Source organism: Bufo gargarizans, chromosome 10, assembly GCF_014858855.1.
Source record: "Bufo gargarizans isolate SCDJY-AF-19 chromosome 10, ASM1485885v1, whole genome shotgun sequence".
NCBI classification, from domain to species: Eukaryota; Metazoa; Chordata; class Amphibia; order Anura; family Bufonidae; genus Bufo; species Bufo gargarizans.
Genome location: NC_058089.1, coordinates 35,967,003 through 35,991,179, shown reverse-complemented (window position 1 = coordinate 35,991,179; position 24,177 = coordinate 35,967,003). Strand labels below are relative to the sequence as shown.

The 24,177-nt window shown below is 42.5% G+C and overlaps 1 protein-coding gene across 2 annotated transcripts in view; it reads left to right on the top strand.

Moving 5' to 3' along the window:
* LOC122921102 (synaptotagmin-A-like) overlaps positions 1-24,177 on the top strand; it is a 108,992-nt gene that overhangs the window by 7,286 nt on the left and 77,529 nt on the right. For both annotated transcript variants that reach the window (XM_044271039.1, XM_044271038.1), the window contains exon 2: positions 20,229-20,319. The gene's annotated coding sequence lies outside the window, so the exon portion shown is untranslated. The remainder of the gene's footprint in view (positions 1-20,228; positions 20,320-24,177) is intronic.

Here is a 24,177-nt window from a genome sequence, read left to right as displayed (position 1 = left end):
CAGCAGCCATTTTATGGATATGCCTCTGTGTGGACAGCACAAAAGAGTTGACAAACAAGGGGGCATACCTTATGAATATAGACTGGCTGACTGCAACCTTTTTCTGGCCACTCCCTTGACACTTTTATGTGTTGAAGGCGGCATAAAAACACCCTTGTGACCAATATTGACACACGTGTGTTTAAAAAGTGGCAAAAAAGGGTTCATGCGACAGTTTTACACTAAAAATAATTATAAAACTTCATAAATGACTCCCAGTGTTCTTAATAATTACGGTAATCCGGCAAGCCCAGTCTTGCTTAGGCTACTTTCACACTTGCCGGCGGGGGAACAGCTTGCCGGATCCGTGCTACCACAAGTCCACTCCGGTGCCGTTCACTATAATGGGAGCGGGCCGGAGGTCCGGCCGCAGCACGACAAACACTGGAACAGCATGCTGGAAAAGGCTACCACGAGTGTGAAAGTAGCTTTAGATTTTTAATTTCAGGCTGGATGGGGATGGTGAGGCTATAAGGATGCAAAAATGTTCTGCTGCATTTTTCATAATAAAAAAAAATGTTATAGGAATACTCAAAACAGACACACAAATAAACAATCTAATGAGTCGTTTTCCCAATAAAGGGAGGAGAAAAAAATGGGTTTCATACAACTGGAAACTGGTGTAGTTAAACCACCCCAATAGATTATACAAAAAAATGAAGTAGACCAAATTAACCACAATTAATAAAAAAATAAATTAAGAAATGAGAGAACTAGAGATTATGGTATTTTTCTAGAGCCCGGAGGGTGTAAAATACCTAACTGATATCTTACTAAGATTCATTTTGGTAATGACAGGTGGACATTTTCAGTCCCACTGGACAAGTTACAGAGCTTGTCCAGCAGGACTAGAGAGATGGAAGTTTGACCTCCCAAATAATCTTAGGGAGATATACTGGATATACCAGTTGGATATTTTACACCCGCAAGTGCTCAATCTAGATCTAGAAATGAATCCCAATCTCAGAATTACATTTTTGTTAATTATTCTCCAGTTTATCTAAAAATTGTATATTTTATTATGGAAAATGCAGTGAACCCCATTTGCTGCATAGTTGTATACTTGTAGCCTCTCCATGGCCATCCAGCCTACTCCTGCCTGAACCTAAAAGCTAATCAAGACTGGACTTGGTTCTAATTGCAATGGGAGACTTGTTGAGAACACTAGGTGTTGCATGTTTTTTTTTATATGGATTGTGCATGATGTTGTTTTAGAATAATTTGTCTTAACCCCTTAAGGACCGAGGACGTACCGGTACGCCCTATTTCCCGAGTCCTTAAGGACCGAGGACGTACCGGTACGTCCTGACTTAAAATCTGCATTCCGGCGCCGCGGGGGTTAATCGGAACGGGACGCCGGCTGAAATCATTCAGCCGGCATCCCGTAACAATGCAGGGGGGGGTCATTTGACCCCCCCGTGTCGGCGATCGCAGCAAACCGCAGGTCAATTCAGACCTGCGGTTTGCTGCGCTTTTTGCAGTTTCTGATCCCCGCGGTCCCTGACCGCGGGGATCAGAAACTTCAGAGTGCCTAAAATCAATATTGCGCACCCCCCCCTGCACCCCTGCATGATTTGATGGCGGCGGGTGGTGCAGGGGGGGTGTCGCAGGCGGTGGGGGCGTTGCGGGAGGCGGGCGGTGCGGCAGGCGGGATCGCGATCCCCCGCCCGCCTCCCATTGCATAATCGTTGGCGTCTAGTGGGTTATACCAGGGTGCCAGCACATTGCTGGCACCCTGGTATAAACGGCTGACATCGGTGATGCGATGTCAGCCGTTTAACCCTTTCCATGCAGCGGTCCGTACGGACCGCTGTATGGAAAAGGTTAACAGCGCAAGGAGCTCCCTCCCTCTCCGATCGGGGGGCTGCTGTGCCTTTGCAGCCCCCCGATGGGAGAGGGAGAGAGCCCCCCGAAGCCCCGTCCTCACCCTTCCCCGTCTGCGAAGTTGTGACAGACGGGGAAGGTTCCCATGGCAACAGGACGCCTGCTCAGGCGTCCTGCTGTCCATGGTGCTGAACAGATCTGTGCTGAAAGCATAGATCTGTTCAGTGTAAGTAAAATACAGTGCAGAAACCTATATAGTTTCTGTACTGTATTTTACAGACATCAGACCCACTGGATCTTCAAGAACCAAGTGGGTCTGGGTCCAATTTTTTTTAAAAAAAGTGAAAAAAGTTAAGATAAAATAAAAAAACATTTATCACTGAATAAAAATAAAAATAAAAAAATACACTACACATATTAGGTATCGCCGCGTCCGTAACGACCTGATCTATAAAACGGTCATGTTACTTTCCCCGCACGGTGAACGCCATAAAAATAAAAAAATAAAAACTATGAGAAAATTGAAATTTTGCCCACCTTACTTCCCAAAAAAGGTAATAAAAGTGATCAAAAAAGTCGCATGTACGCCAAAATAGTACCAATAAAACCGTCATCTCATCCCGCAAAAAATGAGACCCTACTCAAGATAATCGCCCAAAAACTGAAAAAACTATGGCTCTTAGACTATGGAAACACTAAAACATGATTTTTTTTGTTTCAAAAATAAAATAATTGTGTAAAACTTTTATAAATAAAAATAAAGTATACATATTAGGTATCGCCGCGTCCGTATCGACCGGCTCTATAAAATTATCACATGACCTAACCCCTCAGGTGACCACCGTAAAAAAAAAGAAAAAAAAAGTGTAAAAAAAGCAATTTTTTGCCATCTTAAGTCACAAAAAGTGTAATAGCAAGCGATCAAAAAGTCATATGCACCCCAAAATAGTGCCAATCAAACAGTCATCTCATCCCGCAAAAAATTAGACCCTACTCAAGATAATCGCCCAAAAACTGTAAAAACTATGGCTCTTAGACTATGGAGACACTAAACAATTTTTGGGTTTTAAAAATGAAGTTATTGTATAAAACTTACATAAATAAAAAAAATTGTATACATATTAGGTATCGCCGCGTCCGTGACAACCTGCTCTATAAAATTACCACGTGATCTAACCTGTCAGATGAATGTTGTAAATAACAAAAAAAAAAACGTGCCAAAAAAGCTATTTCTTGTTACCTTGCCGCACAAAAAGTGTAATATAGAGCAACCAAAAATCATATGTACCCTAAACTAGTACCAACAATACTGCCACCCTATTCCGTACTTTCTAAAATGGGGTCACTTTTTTGGAGTTTCTACTCTAGGGGTGCATCAGGGGGGCTTCAAATGGGACATGGTGTCAAAAAAACTGTCCAGCAAAATCTGCCTTCCAAAAACCGTATGGCATTCCTTTCCGTCTGCGCCCTGCCGTGTGCCCGTACAGCAGTTTACGACCACATATGGGGTGTTTCTGTAAACTACAGAATCAGGGCCATAAATAATGAGTTTTGTTTGGCTGTTAACCCTTGCTTTGTAACTGGAAAAAAAATTATTAAAATGGAAAATCTGCCAAAAAAGTGAAATTTTTAAATTGTATCTCTATTTTCCATTAAATCTTGTGCAACACCTAAAGGGTTGACAAAGTTTGTGAAATCAGTTTTGAATACCTTGAGGGGTGTAGTTTCTTAGATGGGGTCACTTTTTTGGAGTTTCTACTCTAGGGGTGCATCAGGGGGGCTTCAAATGGGACATGGTGTCAAAAAAACTGTCCAGCAAAATCTGCCTTCCAAAAACCGTATGGCATTCCTTTCCTTCTGCGCCCTGTCGTGTGCCCGTACAGCAGTTTACGACCACATATGGGGTGTTTCTGTAAACTACAGAATCAGGGCCATAAATAATGAGTTTTGTTTGGCTGTTAACCCTTGCTTTGTAACTGGAAAAAAAATATTAAAATGGAAAATCTGCCAAAAATGTGAAATTTTGAAATTGTATCTCTATTTTCCATTAAATCTTGTGCAACACCTAAAGGGTTGACAAAGTTTGTAAAATCAGTTTTGAATACCTTGAGGGGTGTAGTTTCTTAGATGGGGTCACTTTTTGGAGTTTCAACTCTAGGGGTGCATCAGGGGGGCTTCAAATGGGACATGGTGTCAAAAAAACTGTCCAGCAAAATCTGGCTTCCAAAAACCATACGGCGCACCTTTCACTCTACGCCCCGCTGTGTGGCCGTACAGTAGTTTACGGCCACATTTGGGGTGTTTCTGTAAACAGCAGAGTCAGGGCAATAAAGATACAGTCTTGTTTGGCTGTTAACCCTTGCTTTGTTAGTGGAAAAAATGGGTTAAAATGGAAAATTAGGCAAAAAAATGAAATTCTCAAATTTCATCCCAATTTGCCAATAACTCTTGTGCAACACCTAAAGGGTTAACGAAGTTTGTAAAATCAGTTTTGAATACCTTGAGGGGTGTAGTTTCTTAGATGGGGTCACTTTATGGAGTTTCTACTCTAGGGGTGCATCAGGGGGCTTCAAATGGGACATGGTGTCAAAAAAACTGTCCAGCAAAATCTGGCTTCCAAAAACCATACGGCGCACCTTTCACTCTACGCCCCGCTGTGTGGCCGTACAGTAGTTTACGGACACATATTGGGTGTTTCTGTAAACAGCAGAGTCAGGGCAATAAATATACAGTATTGTTTGGCTGTTAACCCTTGCTTTGTTAGTGGAAAAAATGGGTTAAAATGGAAAATTAGGCAAAAAAATGAAATTCTCAAATTTCATCCCAATTTGCCAATAACTCTTGTGCAACACCTAAAGGGTTAACGGAGTTTGTAAAATCAGTTTTGAATACCTTGAGGGGTGTAGTTTATAGAATGGGGTCATTTTTGGGCGGTTTCTATTATGTAAGCCTCGCAAAGTGACTTCAGAGCTGTAGTGGTCCCTAAAAATTGGGTTTTTGTAAATTTCTGAAAAATTTCAAGATTTGCTTCTAAACTTCTAAGCCTTGTAACATCCCCAAAAAATAAAATATCATTCCCAAAATAATTCAAACATGAAGTAGACATATGGGGAATGTTAAGTCATCACAATTTTTGGGGGTATTACTATGTATTACAGAAGTAGAGAAACTGAAACTTTGAAATTTGCTAATTTTTCCAAATTTTTGGTAAATTAGGTATTTTATTATGCAAAAAAATTAATTTTTTTGACTTTATTTTACCAGTGTCATGAAGTACAATATGTGACGAAAAAACAATCTCAGAATGGCCTGGATAAGTCAAAGTGTTTTAAAGTTATCAGCACTTAAAGTGACACTGGTCAGATTTGCAAAAAATGGCCTGGTCCTTAAGGTGAAAATGAGCCCGGTCCTTAAGGGGTTAATTGCTGAATATGCTAATATGAGTCTATAAATGGATGGAACATGGTCTCACTATTCAAGCTCTAGGTGAAGCCTAGGAAGCGAAACTTAAAAGGCTTGTCAGGGTTCATGGCTGAACCCACATATCAGCTCTGCTTCGCTCCTTTACCATGTACGAGCATTCCCTTGCTAAATTTCTTCCCTTGCCTTGCACTGCATCGAGCAGGGCAAGGTCTGTTTGTTGTGAGCTGGTGACGTACTGGTGAGCCAGAGGCAAGAAATAACTGGCAGATGCCATTATGCCAGGTGGAGCTGCTGCCCGCACGCCCTGATATTCAGGAGCCCAGGTGGACCTCCTCATTGTCCCAGGGCTCCAACATCATCGAAGGCCACCCTGCAGCCCTGGTTCCCCCAACAACGGAGGCAGCAGTGGCCAGAGGAACCGTAACAAGAAAACTGCGCAGATCCCATTTTGATATTCGTTCACCATCATAATTAGGGTCCCATCATCTGTCAGTGAGCTTCACTTTTTGTATATTTTTCTTTCTGCTAGTGTTGATATGAAACAATTGTCTGGCATTGAATTTTTATAGGATTGTCTATTTCTCTACGAACTTCATAGGTATCACTTTCTGTCTACAGAGAAATATGAAAAACTATAGAAGGGATGTAGCCTTTAGCAATGAGCTTTAGGACAAAATACCATTCAACACTTAGTTAAAATACTAAAAGAAAACTGGTTATACAGCTTGACATTTTCTTGAAATGTGCAAGTGGCAAGTACACTGAATCAGCATATTCAGCTCTGCTACATCCATCAGCCCCCCATATGCCTCCATCACTCCATCAGCCCCCAAGTGCCTCCATAAGCCCCCATATGCCTCAAACAGCCCCCATTTGCCTCAAACAGACTCTATAAGCCTCCATAAGCCCCCATATGCCTCAAACAGCCCCATATGCCTCACACAGCCCCCATATGCCTCACACAGCCCCCATATGCCTCAAACTGCCTCCTTAAGCCCCCATATGCCTCCATCAGCCCCCATATGTCTCCATAATCTCTCATATGCCCCATATGCCTCAAACAGTCCCCATATGCCTTAAATAGCCCCCCAAGTGCATTAAATAGCCTCCAAGTGCCTCAAATAGCCCCCCAAGTGCCTCCATCACCCCCCCAAGTGCCTCCATCAGCCCCCGATCGTTGGTGAAATTGGTGGTGCATGTAAAAATAATACTCACCCACCACTTATGAAGTTGTCTCCTGGTCCTCCTCTCCGACGCTGTCTGGACTTGTCTCGGGCGGCCGCGCATGCGCAGAACTATATTCTTTTGTGCCGCGTTGGAGCCGCATCTAGAGGAAAACTACTGCGCAAGCACGGCCCATGGATGCGGCCGGCAAGCGGTGGCTGTATCCATGGGCAGCCAAGATAAACAATGACTTTTGGAAATTACATTTTAAAGAAAATTGTTTTTTTTTATAATATATATTTAGAAAAAAATTAAATGGGGGATAAATAATTTAATGAAAGATGATTAATAAGATGGGAGAACCCCTTTAAGAAGGGTTTGCAGGAATCTATGACCTGCAAACTACATTTTCTCTAGGGAAACGACAGCCACCTAGCAACTGCTATCTGAGAAATGTGATTGAATGCGTTAATGAGCATATAATTACTGTTCAAGTCCTTATTTAGGTGGGGCTACTCCTCTGGTAAAGTTATTTTAAAAAATTCTCTGAGGCATTTCCTGAGGCTGGATTCACACATTTATTTAGTTTTTAGTGTCCTTTTTCAGACCTTTTGATTTCTTGTGGCTTTGCACATGCTGTGTTTAGTGCAGTTTGTGGTGAAAAACAACAGCTCCAAATGTTAGCTGAAAGTCTATGGGAATTATGAAATGCAGGACACAGAAGCATTTTTTTGCCATTCCTACACCCTGCTACTGTCTCTAATGTGCTAACCATAATGTTATCTGTGTATTTATTCCAGATTCTCATACACTGTGCATTAACTGTTCTGCTATGTAACTGTTATATGCCTGGTTCACCAGCAGGTGGCAGCGCATATGGCAGAGAGATAGAATGAAACTTACCATTCCATTCTCCCCCTTTTGGGCAGAAGTGGACCAGTCCCGCTTCCTACCAAAGGAGGGGCTGCAGGACGTTTTCAGTCAGTCTTAGTCTAGTCTAGATTTGGAAGGAGATGAGAATCACCCTGACTCCTTGTAGATTAACCAACAGTGTTTTTAAGGGGGTCAACAGCCAAAGGCACCCCACTCCAGAGGTACCAGAATAGCCAGCGACTAGACTAAAGCTGAGTTTAGCACAGCAGAGAGATAAAGCGGAATATTTAAGTTAGCCTGCCAGTTTGTACCTAAACCTGCTGGAACCAAGAGAAACACCACTTCTTGTACAGATGCAAGTTGATTCAAGTAAAGCTGCTGAACTTTATAAAAGTCTGGACTCGAATATTTCTCCACCTTCACCATTACTCTCCCCTTTATTGCTTCAGAGTGACGGTATCCAGGTAGGAGAACCGTGACACACACAGAAAACTATTGAGGCTGCACCACACAACTTGGCATTCTTATAGACCTGTGACCCGATTGACCCTGGGGGGCGGCACGTTGCACGTTTGAAAATGATTGGAACTTCTGTACTATTTCTGGATTTGCTGGTGAATGAGTGCAGTCCCAGACTATTTATCCTATGTATATATAGTTAGAGTATTTGCAAGGTTTATCCACTGTGGAATAGAGGAAGTTGCAATGAGATATAGAAAATGATCTTGGTGGACTGATGCGCGTTAGTTATACCGGCGGTTAGACTTACATACAACCACTTGAACCGTCACTGGTCTACTCACATTATGTAAGTGGTAACAATTCTGAGTATAATGGCTGGCCTAAAAGGGAGAATGTGGGATAGGCACTATTGCTAGGTGTCTGTCCTTTCCCTAGAGAAAAATGTTGATTGCAGGTCATACAGTAGATTCCTGCAAACTTTTACTTATTTTTTCCTTCGGGAGACGTGTCTGTCTTCTGAATTGGAGCAACTATATTCAGTAACTCCAGTACTGACCAATATGTGTTACTGGCATGTGTGCTTCAAGTTATTCGATAAAAAGTTCTATCCAGGACCATCATCGCCGTAAACACATTAATAGTATATTAGATTTTGAATGGTGCCAACGGTTGGTAGTTATTATATGTAAAGCAGATGCTTTTTTTTAGATCTGCATTTTATGACGATATCGACAGTTCATGAATAAATGGATTAGAGTCCTCCATGTACTGTATATACAGTAAGCACTGTCTCCAATCAATACATTGTATGATGAATGAAAAGAAACTTGACAGTGTCACCCATACCATTATCAAAAAGAGATCGGGATTATACAGTAAACTTAAAACAAGATGGTTATTCCCAACAACTTGGTGGTCATACATGTTGGCTCTACTTAGATCAAGCAAAAACATGGAAAAGGGGAACAGGCACTCATGGGGTCATAAGTAGAGCCAGCTGGATCTTAAAACCACATAATTAAGCTCACCTTTGGGCACAACACTAGTGAAACATGTATATATAAGTGCAACTGGTCGGTGCCACCGGTGACATGAGAGGGGAAGCCAACCAAAGGAGGAGAGCGAACAGAGCAGATAAGTGCCATTCAGCAATATCCCAACATCTCTTGGTGCAAACACAGACGCAATTGGATAATATAATCTTTCTTTATTGATGGCCTCCGTGACATGTTTCAGAGCCTATAACTCCTTCATCAAGCGTGTTAGTGGCTGTAGGACCTTTGATGTTACAGTCAACCTCTGACATCAACAAATAAAGAAAGTTTATATTATCCAATTGTGGATATCATCCAAGAGGTGTCGGGATATTGCTGAGTGCAGGTTATATGCAGCCCCCACATTTATACTATACACATTAGATAGAAGTAGTGATCACTGAGCAGACGATCTGGTGAATCATCAGGCATGGAAAATAATATGGTGGACATTGGGGAATGGGGTAACTGACAGAAAAAAGTTGATCTATAATGAGGGGACAACCAGTAATTCAGGTATGGTAGAAATTTAGCATGAATAGTCCTCTTTACAGATCATATATCAGCAGAATCAACCCTATTAAACTAGGGGTAGTGCCAGGTAGGGCAAAATCTGTGTTTTTATTCCTATTCAAATAAAAACATAAGTGCACTGACGATGGCCTTAGCCACTAGTGTACCTTAGCTCCTCTGCTCTGCAGAGATGGAAACCCTCCCTTTGATTGACAGGGCCAGGCATCAGAAGCATTATTACAGGGAGAGGTAAGATCTTGGTGCCGATGCCCGGGCATGTCTATCAAGCAAAGGGGGAGAGTCCCTCTCTCATAAACATTCCACAATACACATAGGAATGAATTGTTGGTTTAATTGCTGTGTAATTGTAGTATTATGCTGTATGATCATGGCAACCTCTATCCGAGCCAAGGTGCGACATTTTGGTGCCCTACGTAGATAAAATAATTTGGCTTCCCTCTTTCCTGGCCATAGAATCTATAAAGAATGGTCCCAATGTGGTTATTGTTAATAAAGGGATTAAAGAAAAAAATTCTGAGTCAAGTGCCTGTTGTCCAGTGCAAAGAGATGATTACAGCTTCCATTGCAGCCAATGGTAACTGTAAATTCCTATGCACCTTGCTCCCCCTAGTGGTGGCTGCAGGCAGCCAGTTTAGTAATATATTATCTGAAGTGAATCAGTGATTTAGAGCTGTATGGGGAGATTTATCAATGTGTTTATGCCAATTGCCACGGCGCAGCACAAACTACTACCCCAGCAGTACCAAATAATTAGCATAGATGCTGCAGGTATCTTACAGGTGGTATAATAATGATTACATCAAAGCTTTGTAGTTATTTTAATTATTATTATTTTTTCTTACAAGGTGGTTGTCTATCCATCATCCCGGCTGTCTCCTCCATACCTTACTACGTACAATAAAAATGAATGGAAATTGTGTTTAAATATTTTTTTTAAAGTTCTAAAATGAAGTGTCCACAGGAAAATAAAAATGGAAAAGGACTTATTTGCATGTTCTTTTTTTATTTTTTTATTAAATATGTCCCTCACTGTCCTTTTACGTTACCCTCTGATAAAGGGAAAAGAATTACAATTCCAAAGAAGTATGTCAGGAAGTAAAGCAGAACCGTTTACAAAGAACAAAGACTGCTTTTTTCTTTGCTATCTTCTCAGCAGTTTCTGTAGAGGGGAGGATAAGATCAAGAATGTGAACATAGTAAACCTCAAGATAATGTGCCTATTTGACATTATACACTCACCTAAAGAATTATTAGGAACACCATACTACTGGACCCCCTTTTGCCTTAATTCTACGTGGCATTGATTCAACAAGGTGCTGATAGCATTCTTTAGAAATGTTGGCCTATATTGATAGGATAGCATCTTGCAGTTGATGGAGATTTGAGGGATGCACATCCAGGGCACGAAGCTCCCGTTCCACCACATCCCAAAGATGCTCTATTGGGTTGAGATCTGGTGACTGTGGGGGCCATTTTAGTACAGTGAACTCATTGTCATGTTCAAAAAACTAATTTGAAATGATTCAAGCTTTGTGACATGGTGCATTATCCTGCTGGAAGTAGCCATCACAGGATGGGTACATGGTGGTCATGAAGGGATGGACATGGTCAGAAACAATGCTCAGGTAGCCCGTGGCATTTAAACGATGGCCAATTGGCACGAAGGGGCCTAAAGTGTGCCCAGAAAACATCCCCCACACCATTACACCACCACCAGCCTGCACAGTGGTAACAAGGCATGATGGATACATGTTCTCATTCTGTTTACGCCAAATTCGGACTCTACCATTTGAATGTCTTATCAGACCAGGCAACATTTTTCCAGTCTTCAACAGTCCAATTTTGGTGAGCTCGTGCAAATTGTAGCCTCTTTTTTCTATTTGTAGTTGAGATGAGTGGTACCTGGTGGGGTATTCATCTGCTGTAGCCCACCTTTCTTTCCCATTCTGACATTCAGTTTGGAGTTCAGGAGATTGTCTTGACCAGGACCACAACCCTACATGCATTGAAGCAACTGCCATGTGATTGGTTGACTAGATAATCACATTAATGAGAAATAGAACAGTTCCTAATAATTCTTTAGGTGAGTGTAGGTTGGTGTATAGTGTCTAGCAGGGCTTACTTCATACACAAAAAACCTGCATAAAAGAACAAGACACACTTAAAGGGAATACATTTTTTATGTTTAACATATATTTTTTTTTAAATGTTATGTTTTTAATTTTCAATGTCACTTAACCACTTCAGCCCCGCTAGGTGAAACCCCCTTCATGACCAGAGCACTTTTTACACTTCGGCACTACACTACTTTCACCGTTTATCGCTCGGTCATGCAACTTACCATACAAATGAATTTTACCTCCTTTTCTTCTCACTAATAGAGCTTTCATTTGGTGGTATTTCATTGCTGCTGGCATTTTTACTTTTTTTGTTATTAATCAAAATGTAACGATTTTTTTGCAAAAAAATGAAATTTTTCACTTTCAGCTGTAAAATTTAGCAAAAAAAACGACATCCATATATAAATTTTTCGCCAAATTTATTGTTCTACATGTCTTTGATAAAAAAAAAATGTTTGGGCAAAAAAAAAAAATGGTTTGGGTAAAAGTTATAGCATTTACAAACTATGGTACAAAAATGTGAATTTCCGCTTTTTGAAGCAGCTCTGACTTTCTGAGCACCTGTCATGATTCCTGAGGTTCTACAATGCCCAAACAGAAAGAAAACACCCACAAATGACCCCATTTCGGAAAGTAGACACCCTAAGGTATTCGCTGATGGGCATAGTGAGTTCATAGAACTTTTTATTTTTTGTCACAAGTTAGCGGAAAATGATGATGATTTTATTTTTTTTATTTTTTCTTACAAAGTCTCATATTCCACTAACTTGCGACAAAAAATAAAAAATTCTAGGAACTCGCCATGCCCCTCACGGAATACCTTGGGGTGTCTTCTTTCCAAAATGGGGTCACTTGTGGGGTAGTTATACTGCCCTGGCAATTTAGGGGCCCAAATGTGTGAGAAGAACTTTGCAATCAAAATGTGTAAAAAATGACCGGTGAAATCCAAAAGGTGCACTTTGGAATATGTGCCCCTTTGCCCACCTTGGCAGCAAAAAAGTGTCACACATCTGGTATCGCCGTACTCCGGAGAAGTTGGGGAATGTGTTTTGGGGTGTCATTTTACATATACCCATGCTGGATGAGAAAAATATCTTGGTCAAATGCCAACTTTGTATAAAAAAATGGGAAAAGTTGTCTTTTGCCAAGATATTTCTCTCATCCAGCATGGGTATATGTAAAATGACACCCCAAAACACATTCCCCAACTTCTCCTGAGTACGGCGATACCAGATGTGTCCACTTTTTTGCTGCCAAGGTGGGCAAAGGGGCACATATTCCAAAGTGCACCTTTCAGATTTTGCAGGCCATTTTTTACACATTTTGATTGCAAGGTACTTCTCACACATTTGGGCCCCTAAATTGCATGGGCAGTATAACTACGCCACAAGTGACCCCATTTTGGAAAGAAGACACCCCAAGGTATTCCGTGAGGGGCACGGCGAGTTCCTAGAATTTTTTATTTTTTGTCACAAGTTAGCAGAAAATGATGATTTCTTTTTTTTCTCTTTTTTCCTTACAAAGTCTCATATTCCACTAACTTGCGACAAAAAATAAAAAATTCTAGGAACTCGCCATGCCCCTCACGGAATACCTTGGGGTGTCTTCTTTCCAAAATGGGGTCACTTGTGGCGTAGTTATACTGCCCTGGCAATTTAGGGGCCCATATGTGTGAGAAGTACTTTGCAATCAAAATCTGTAAAAAATGACCGGTGAAATCCGAAAGGTGCACTTTGGAATATGTGCCCCTTTGCCCACCTTGGCATCAAAAAAGTGTCACACATCTGGTATCGCCGTACTCAGGAGAAGTTGGGGAATGTGTTTTGGGGTGTCATTTTACATATACCCATGCTGGGTGAGAGAAATATCTTGGCAAAAGACAACTTTTCCCATTTTTTTATTTTTAAGATATTTTTCTCACCCAGCATGGGTATATGTGAAATGACACCCCGAAACACATTCCCCAACTTCTCCTGAGTACGGCGATACCAGATGTGTGACACTTTTTTGCAGCCTAGATGGGCAAAGGGGCCCAAATTCCTTTTAGGAGGGCATTTTTAGACATTTGGATCCCAGACTTCTTCTCACGCTTTAGGGCCCCTAAAAAGCCAGGGCAGTATAAATACCCCACATGTGACCCCACTTTGGAAAGAAGACACCCCAAGGTATCCAATGAGGGACCTGGCAAGTTCATAGAATTTTTTTTTTTTTTGCATAAGTTAGCGGAAATTGATATTTTTTTTTTTCTCACAAAGTCTCACTTTCCGCTAACTTAGGACAAAAATTTAAATCTTTCATGGACTCAATATGCCCCTCAGCAAATACCTTGGGGTGTCTTCTTTCCAAAATGGGGTCAGTTGTGGGGTGTTTGTACTGCCCTGGCATTTGAGGGTCTCCGCAATCATTACATGTATGGCCAGCATTAGGAGTTTCTGCTATTCTCCTTATATTGAGCATACAGGTAATGAGATTTTTTTTTCCGTTCAGCCTCTGGGCTGAAAGAAAAAAATGAACGGCACAGATTTCTTCATTCGCATCGATCAATGTGGATGAAAAAATCTCTGCCAAAAAAAAAAAATGGAGGGGAAAGGAGTCTGCCAGGACATAGGAGCTCCGCCCTACATCCATACCCACTTAGCTCGTATGCCCTGGCAAACCAGATTTCTCCATTCACATCAATCGATGTGGATGAATAAATCATTGCCGGGATTTTTTTATTTTTTTATTATATATATATATATATATATATATACAAAGTGCTTGCCAAAGCATAGGAACGCCGCCTCCTCCTCAGCTCGTATGCCTCGGCAAACGTATCTGTCACTGCAGAGGAGAAAATCCCGTCTTGCAGCGCCGCATACACCGACTTGCGTGTAATCTGACAGCAGCGCAATGCTTCTGTCAGAATGCACATCGGTGCTGCAGCTAGTCAATCGGTTGGTCCACCTAGAAGGTAAAAAAAGAAAAAAAAAAAAAAAAAAAAGAAAAAACCAGGCCGCAACGCAATAATTTTATTAACTTTGCAACAGAACATATAAACTTTAACTTTTTTAACTGAACATTAACGTGTTTGCTTACTGGTGTGTTTTTATTTTTTTTACCTTTATAGAACAAACCTCTCCTTCCCCATGGGTCAATGTGCAAAGCGCAAATCGCCCAAAGATGTGGCGAAGTGCGTTATGCACTTTGTCCCATGTGAAAGGAGACGTTTGCAGCAGCAGTGAGTGAATGGGCCCTAATAGCCCTGTGTGCCTGTCCTGGTGAGATGATCCCTATGCTAATAGTGTACCTGTGAGTGGTACTTCCGGAAACACTCTCCAAAGCATAGGGCAGGGTGGTCCGGACAGTCAGGACAGAAATAGCGGGTGTCACGCCTTATTCCACTCCTGCTACAGACACGACATCTTTTTCGGGGTGACTGTTGGGTTGAGGTACCAGGAACGACATTGGGGAAATGTCACTCGTGTAGACGGCTAACTACACTGGTGGTTGGGGCCACGGAACCTCCTGGATACAGGAGGTTCTCGATGATCTCTTCCTGAAATTTGAGGAAGGATCCAGTTCTCCCAGCCTTACTGTAGAGAACAAAACTATTGTACAGAGCCAATTGAATTAAATATACAGACACCTTCTTATACCAGCGTCTGGTGCGTCGGGAAACTAAATACGGAGACAACATCTGGTCATTGAAGTCGACCCCTCCCATGTGGAGGTTATAGTCGTGGACTGAGAGGGGCTTTTCAATGACACGGGTTGCTCGCTCAATTTGTATTGTCGTGTCTGCGTGAATGGAGGAGAGCATGTAAACGTCACGCTTGTCTCTCCATTTCACCGCGAGCAGTTCTTCGTTACACAGTGCGGCCCTCTGCCCCCTTGCAAGACGGGTGGTAACGAGCCGTTGGGGGAAGCCCGCGCGACTAGTTCGCGCGGTACCACAGGCGCCAATCCGTTCTAGAAACAAATGCCTAAAGAGGGCCACACTTGTGTAAAAATTGTCCACATAAAGATGGTACCCCTTGCCGAATAAGGGTGACACCAAGTCCCAAACTGTCTTCCCACTGCTCCCCAGGTAGTCAGGGCAACCGACCGGCTCCAGGGTCTGATCTTTTCCCTCATAGACCCGAAATTTGTGGGTATAGCCTGTGGCCCTTTCACAGAGCTTATACAATTTGACCCCATACCGGGCGCGCTTGCTTGGGATGTATTGTTTGAAGCCAAGGCGCCCGGTAAAATGTATCAGGGACTCGTCTATGCAGATGTTTTGCTCTGGGGTATAAATATCTGCAAATTTCTGGTTGAAATGGTCTTTGAGGGGCCGAATTTTGTGGAGCCGGTCAAAAGCAGGGTGGCCCCTGGGACGGGAGGCGGTGTTGTCACTAAAGTGCAGGAACCGCAGGATGGCCTCAAAACGTGCCCTGGACATGGCAGCAGAGAACATGGGCATGTGATGAATCGGGTTCGTGGACCAATATGACCGCAATTCATGCTTTTTTGTCAGGCCCATGTTGAGGAGGAGGCCCAGAAAAGTTTTAAGTTCGGAAACTTGGACTGGTTTCCACCGGAAAGGCTGGGCATAAAAGCTTCCCGGGTTAGCGGTGATAAATTGTGTGGCATACCTGTTTGTTTAGGCCACAACTATGTCTAAAAGCTCCGCAGTCAAGAACATCTCAAAAAATCCCAGGGCCGAACCGATCTGAGCCGTCTCAACCCGAACTCCAGACTGGGCAGTGAAAGGGAAAACTACAGGTGCGGCTGAAGTTGGGGACTGCCAATCAGGGTTTGCCAGCACCTCTGGGATTCTAGGGGCTCTACGGGCACGTCTTTGCGGTGGCTGCGACGGGGTCACTACTGCACGTGCCACCGTACCAGCTTCAACTGCCCTTCTGGTGCTCGCTACTTCACCAGGTTGTACGGCAGTGCTGGTACTAGGTCCAGGGAGGGCTGGGCTGCTGGTGTATGCCTCACCACGTAATCCGACAGCACCAGCCCCACTCTGCTGCTCTTGAAGCGGATCCTGCGCAACCTGCGGTCTAGCGACACGGGGCCGGGTACGCCTGGTGCTATCAGGGACCTCAGCCTCCTCGTCCGAACTTTGGGTCAGAGAGCCACTGCTTTCTACAGGTTCGTATTCTGACCCGCTGGATTCATCAGATGAGGGTTCCCACTCCTCATCCGACTGGGTCAGAAGCCTGTAGGCCTCTTCAGAGGAATACCCCCTTTTAGACATGTGGGCAACTAAATTTAGGGGTATTCCCTGAGACTACCCAAGAAAAAAAAAGCAAGCCTGTCTTACAAAGGGGAGGCTAGCGAAGTACCGGAGGCCGCTGCGGTTGATAAAAAATATCAAAACTGATTTTTTTTATCGCCGCAGTGCGTGTAAAGTGAATGTGCAGCGATCAAAAAAAAATTTTTTTTTTGTCACTGCGGTGGGGCGGGTGTGGGCGAACGCACGTGTGGGCGACAGATCAGGCCTGATCGGGCAAACACTGCGTTTTGGGTGGAGGGCGAACTAAAGTGACACTAATACTATTATAGATCTGACCGTGATCAGTTTTGATCACTTCCAGATGCTATAAAAGTACAAATGCTGATTAGCGATACGCTAATCAGCGAATAACGGACTGCGGTGCGGTGGGCTGGGCGCTAACTGATCTCTAACTACCTAACCAAGGGACCTAAACTATACCTAAAACCTAACGGTCAATAACAGTGAAAAAAAAAAAGTGACAGTTTGCACTGATCACTTTTTTCTTTTCACTTGTGATTGACAGGGGCGATCAAAGAGGTGATCAAAGGGTTAATTGGGGTTCAGGGGGGTGATCAGGGGCTATAGTGTAGTGTTTGGTGTACTCACTGTGTAGCCTGCTCCTCTGCTGGATCCAACCGACGAAAAGAACCAGCAGAGGAGCAGGCAGCCATATAACAGATCATATTTACAAATATGATCTGTTATCTGGCGCTCTGATTGGATTTTTTAAAAATCAGCAACCTGCCAGCCACGATCATTGGCTGGCAGGTTGCTGACGAAATACTTCTGTGCGAAATGCCGGCGCGAACTGCGCATTCAATTCTTTTCACTGTCCACTATGTCTAATAATTGGCTCCACTTCTTGGTTTGTACAGATCACTAATCCTGTCTATAATGATATTATCTCTGTGTACAGATAAGACAGGATCCACCATTCTCATGATTGTCAAAACGTATCTATTCCTTCCTTGTACAATGACCTCTGCACAGGGCCCAGAACATGCCTAGAAAACTTTCCCATAAGTCATTAGGGTCCCCTCCTGTCCATTGTCTCTATAGCCCATGGGGCTGCCATAAAGCAATTTTAAAATGCTTTGTAACTGCTATTAAGAACAGGTCAGGCAAGATGGCAGCTCCCGTAATAATGTTTAGGAAAAAAAAAAAAAATACAATGAAAGTAAAAACAGATTAAAAAAAGGAGATGTAATACTACCTGATTTTAACTGGCAAATAACATTTTTGGTAACACATTTCCTTTAAGGCCCCCATGCACAATAAAGTACATACCGTCAGTCCAACCAAACGAAAACGGTGGGTTCAACTGATAGTTTAACCTGTATGGGGAGCTCTCAACTCCCAACAGATGAAATATTGGGCAAAATGAATATTTTCACCCAATTCTTTTGTCCTTCCAGGAGATAAGCTGCCATCAGAACTGTCTGGCAGAGTCTTTCTCTCATTACTCCATTAAATACACATACACATTAGGCCAAGCCAAATTGGGGGTTTTGAGGGAGTCAGGAGATACAGCTACTGAATGTGTATGGCTGCCTTTAGGCTCTCCACTCTTATGTTGGCATTTACATTAAAGGGAATCTGTCACCAGCGACCTCCCTATTGAACTGTTTGCATAGACACATAGCTGTGGGTCACCTAATTAAAATAATGTTTTTCTTTTGTTGATCTGAGGCTTTAATCTCAAGTTATGATTTAAAAAAATAAATATGCAAATTAGACCTTTCGTGTAATTGGGTTTTCACCGCTGCTCCTGTTGCACCCAAGTTCCGCTCCTTTTTGTGACCAACACCTCCCTGGCTGCTTCAATTAACATGGCAAGGCAGTGGCAAAGCAGCAAGTGCAGTGTGCTGAAATGTACTACAAAGCATTGAAAGTGTTAATATCATTGTATTTCATGTATTATGTGCGTGTACTACAAATCCCATAAGGTTGTATAGGGAGTGGGAGCTCCCAATTAGGCTAGTCAGGGCTGACTTCACTCTTCCTCTGTAGGAGGAAGATTCTGAAGTTAATGGCTAAAGTTAAAGAGCAGTTCCTGTAGGTAGATTCCATTCCCCTACAGCCCACAAGAAACTTATGTGCCAGCCCTCAGAAGGGAGAAGATCTATAGAAGGTTTAGCCAAAAGGGATTGCGGATTTTGGCAAAGAAGGTAATCGCCGCTAATCTGGCTACAGCCTCCTCTGCATGTGGTGGAAACAGTGTAAGCTACAGGCTGCCCACCATAACCAAAGCACAGGATGGCCCCCTCCTCAGAGACTGTATTCCTCTAAGGATACCGTGGATATTATATATAAATACAGTATATATATATCCATGGAAAAGGTCTGGCAGCACTCCCTTGTAGCTTTAAAGGTATAGGGTGCCCGCAGTGATCCCTCAATTCGGGATGGAAAACAGACAATGAAAGTCCGCAGCACTCCTTAAAATATAAAATGTGCTCTTTATTCACACATATCAAGTAACAACGTTTCGGTTCTCTCACAGAACCTTTTTCAAGTCAGGACTTTCATTGTGTGTGTGTGTGTGTGTATATATATATATATATATATATATATATATATATATATACATATATATATATATATATAAAATAATAATAATAATAGGGAAAGTGTATCCCTTTAGGCTGGGAGAAGGAGAGACTGACTAGTTTGATTGAGAGAGAATATACAAACTTTGGGAACTTGATTTGACTGTAAAGACTGCATTTTATGTGACTAGTGCTTGTGTAGATCCCCTGATAACCAGCTTCAGTAAAGTACTGTGGATTTGTTATACTGACACCGGTCTCATCATTAGATTTGCACCACAAGGTGCTGGCGTCATGACAACCGGGACCCTGCCTCGCACCTTAAAACAGGAACATCAAGGGCACATCAACCGCCATCAGGCAGGAGAACCTCAGAACCAGAGTGTGCCCTGAACGGAAGAGGTGCACCCCTGCTGTCACTGCACGCCGGCCTAGGGGGGTTTTAGGAAACAGCGAGTATGACTACTGCACCCTTCTGGTCACCCACACTTGCGCAGGCCCATGCAACCCAATCTCTGCACGAGGGAGGAGCTGGCCATAGGAAGGAGGGGAGCTTTGGTGCAACAAGAGCAATCGTGATGCCCTCATTGCACCAAAGGCCTAATCCGCATCTTAAGAAAAAGTATCATAACGCTGGAACGGAGCCTCTGATCAGTTATGTGTCTATGCAAATAGTTTGATAGGGAGGTCGCTGGTGCAGAACATAAAATCATTGTTGGCAGCACATCATTCTGTGTAAACAGGAGTGTGCCGCTGGCAAACTATCTGTATGGGGACGAACAATCTTACCAATGATTGCGGGGATAATTGCTGCATGTAAATGAAAGATTTGTTCGTGATGATTGTCCTGTAGCTTCCAAAATTAGTCCTGGTTGGAGAGTGAAATATAATTTGAAAACTCAAAAACCTACTTTTTGATTGCTTGGTTACTAATGAATATTGCTTCATGTAATTATAGGAAACCGGAAAACATTCTGAACAGCATGAGAGATACAGTAACTGTCTTTGATCTTGGTAAATGGAAAAAATGTTGCTCCTTCCAAAATCAGGTGTGTATTATCTCCCAAAAAATGTTATATTTTATTTTTATCTGGTCCTAATGTATCTTGACCATAGCTGGTATGTTCTCTGTAAGAGGTCCTTGTTATGTGCACAAAACTAGATTACCCTAGCTTACAAATACCGATGTGAAATACAGACCAAATACTGACTGTGTGAAAGTGACCTTATGAATGCTTTTATTCAGGTGGGTGAAGAAGACACATTTTCTAACAAGTGAAATCTTGTACAAACTATAGTTTCCCCAAGCACAAAAGTTGGCCAAACCTGGTGACTATCTTATGTGTATGGGGTAATTCCAGGCTTCCATCAACAGATGATGTTGTCAAAAGAAGTATTGAGCATGTTAAGTCAACATGTTCGATCCTTTTGTTCTCACAGGAGATAAGCCTCCATCAGAGGAATGTGGCAGCGGCCTATTCCAACAGCCAATCCTTTAGAGAGCTGCTCTGATGGCTCGAACTGTAGCCCTTATCGCTGAACTCCTGATAGCTCATAAACACATTTTTTTTTTAAACTGAAAAGAATTTAGCTATAATGAGTGTTTGAGCTGTCAGGATAATACAAATAAGGAGTGCAGATTGAGTCATCAGTGCAGCTCCCTGACGGATTCAGTGAAAAGCAGAAAGAAATGGTCTGTAATTGCACGGAAGTTGAAGACTGTCGAACAAAATCTTTAGAAAATTGTTAATGAAGACCAATTTAAAAAAATTATTTGTCCCAAAATGAGTAAAATGCAAAGAAGAATAATAGCCCTGCAAGGTGTCTATAGGCTTTAAAAGGGTTTTATAATCTCAGACACTGGTGGCATATCCTACTCCTAGTGATATTGCACTGATGTCAGATAGGTGTGGCTCCCACCTCTGGGTCTTGCACTGATCTCTAGAGTATGCTCCCAGAAGTGAAGACGAGTGCACCTCTGTGCTTTCCATTCATTTCTATGAGTTCCAAAAATAGCTGTGTGAGAGTGCTTGGCTATTTTCGGAAGTCTCATAGAAAAGAATGGAGAGTGCACCGATCAAGCCAAGCTTCGACTCCTTTTACCTCTATGGGACTGCTGGAAATAGCAGAGCCAGCACTTGCCTATTTTTGGAACTTCCATAGCAATGAATGGAGGGTGGCCGCACATGTGCAGCTGTCCACCGTTCACTTTGGTGGTCGTGTTCTGGAGATAGGTGTGGGTCCCACCTCTGGGACCCGCTCCGATCTGACATTGGTAGAATATCCTAGTGAAATGCCATCATTGTCTCATGTGAGACAACCCCTTTAACCCTTTGCGGCAAATACAGTAGACTTAGCTCTACGTCCAGATTGCAGGTAAGTTGTTGCAATCAGACGTATGACTATGTCCGAACTGTTAATCGGGGCTGTGACACTGTAAAGTGTCACAGCCCCAGAGTCTCCACTCTCACTGAGTACAGAGACATGGGAGAAGCTGGCAAGGAACTAATCGGACTGGTGCAGATTAACCAATCGGAGCATAGGTAGTGTAAAAATGTCAGTTTCAGTTTGGAGATCAGAGCCTGAAATCAGGCATAGCTGATGCCCCCTGCAGTCTTCCGTGTGGTCGCCCGGAATTGTATGTGATGACGGAGGCTCATGAATGGAGCCACTGCCATTAGCAATGGGTGTTAGCTGTAACATACAGCTGACACCATGCTGCAGTGGCCGAGATCCACCCTGGCACCAATTCCGGGGGTGTTACCCCATAGATGCCGTGGTCAGTAGCCACCCGCGGCACCCATGGAGTTAACAGAGGGAGGGAGCTCCCTCTGTCCCCCATCGTGCTGCCGTGGCAGCGTTCTGATGGTTACCATGGCAGCTGGACGCCTTACAAAGGCATCCAGGATTGCTATGTATCTAAGCCTGACAGACCCTGAAAGTAAAAATAAATAAAAAAGGAACAACATTTTTAATAAAAATGTAATTTCATAAATTGCCATGTCCCATATATGCTCATTTATAATTTATTGAAAAATTAAAAAATTAAATAAACTATACATAATTGGTATTGCCGCATCCATAACGACCTGATCTATATAAAGATCATGTTACTAATCCCACATGGTGAACGCCGTAAACAAAAAAAAAATGCAAAAACAATGACAGAATTTCAGTTTTTTTCACCTCACCTCCCCAAAAAATGTAATAAAAAATGATCAAAAAGTTATATGTAACCCAAAATGATACCAAGAAAAACTACAGCCTGTCCCGCATAACACAGTTCCATTGGTGAAGAAATAAAAATGTTATGGATAATAGTATATGGCAATGCAAAATATAATTTATTTTTAATACAAAAGTGATTTTATGTTGAAAAAGTCGTAAAAAAAAAAAAAAAGGATATGAAATTGGTATATGCCATAACTGTACTGACCCACAAAACAACGTTATATTATATATACTGGTATACTGTATATAATCATGGAGAACACCATAAAAAAAATTGCACACCCCCAAAAATGGCATAAAAAGCGACCAAAAAGTGGTATGTACCTCAAAATGGCATCAATAAAAACGACATCTTGTCCTGCAAAAAACAAGCCCTCGCATAGCTCTGTCAATGAAAAGATATGGCCCTTAAAAAGATTATAGCAAATTTCATGTTAGAAAATCCAGGTAGGGCTTCATTCCCCACTTAATGCTGTTTATAAATGCAGGTTATGACTGCATATGGGGTGTTTCCGTATTCAGGAATAATGTATAACAAAGTGTGGGGTGCATTGTCTCCTGTTACCCCTTATGAAAATGAAACATTTGGTGTTAAAGGGAGTCTGTCACCTCCGTATGGCCATATACAGTGCTTACATGGCTCTGTAGCAAACCTATCCAGGATTGTAACGGTACCTTTGTTCTTTTCCTTAGACTTGCACCAGCAGGAAAAACGAAGTGTAACTCATATGCAAATGAGCACTCGCAAGTGCCCAGGGGCGGCGTTCAGTGTGTAGGTGCCCAGGCTGCTCTGCCTTCTTTTCACTTTACTCCTCCCCAGTCTCTGCCTTTGCCCGCCCTCCAAGTCCGGACCTATCGATGAGGCAAGAGACTTGGAGGGCGGGCAAAGGAAGAGGCTGGGGAGAAGTAAAGTGAAAAGAAGGCAGAGCAGCCTGGGCACCTACACACTGAATGCCGCCCCTGGGCACTTGCGAGTGATCATTTGCATATAAATTAAACTTCGTTTTTCCTGCTGGTGCAAGTCTAAAGAAAAGAACAAAGGTACCGTTACAATCCTGTATAGGTGTGCTACAGAGCCATGTAAGCGCTGTATATGGCCATATGGTGACAGACTCCCTTTAAAGCAACATTATAAATAGTGCCACTTCTATGTGCGCCCTTTATGTATAGCACCTCTTATATGTGCCCTCCTATATGTATAATGCCACTTATGTGTCCCCTTTATGTATAGTGCCTCTTATATGTGCCTGCTTTATGCATAGCACCTCTTACATGGCCCCCTTTATGCATAGCACCTCTTATACGTGCCCCCTTTATATATAATGCCTCTTGTACGTGCCTCTTTTGTGTATGGTGCCTCTTATATTTGTTCCTTTATGTAAAGTGCCTCTTACACGTGCCCTTTTTATGCATAGCGCCTTTTTATATGTACTCACTGTATGTATAGTGTCCCTTATGTGCCCCCTTTATGTATAATGCCTCTTTTAGTTTCAATAAGTTTGTATTGAGGTTTTTCAGAAAAAAATTCAAATTACTGTCTTACATAACATGGTGAAAGCAATACGGAGGAGTTCCTGAGGATACTGTATGTGCATGGTACATAGTTGAGGCATACAAATCATCAAGCAGCTACCTTTCGGTACAGGGTTATAACGGACAATAGAATATTGTATCAT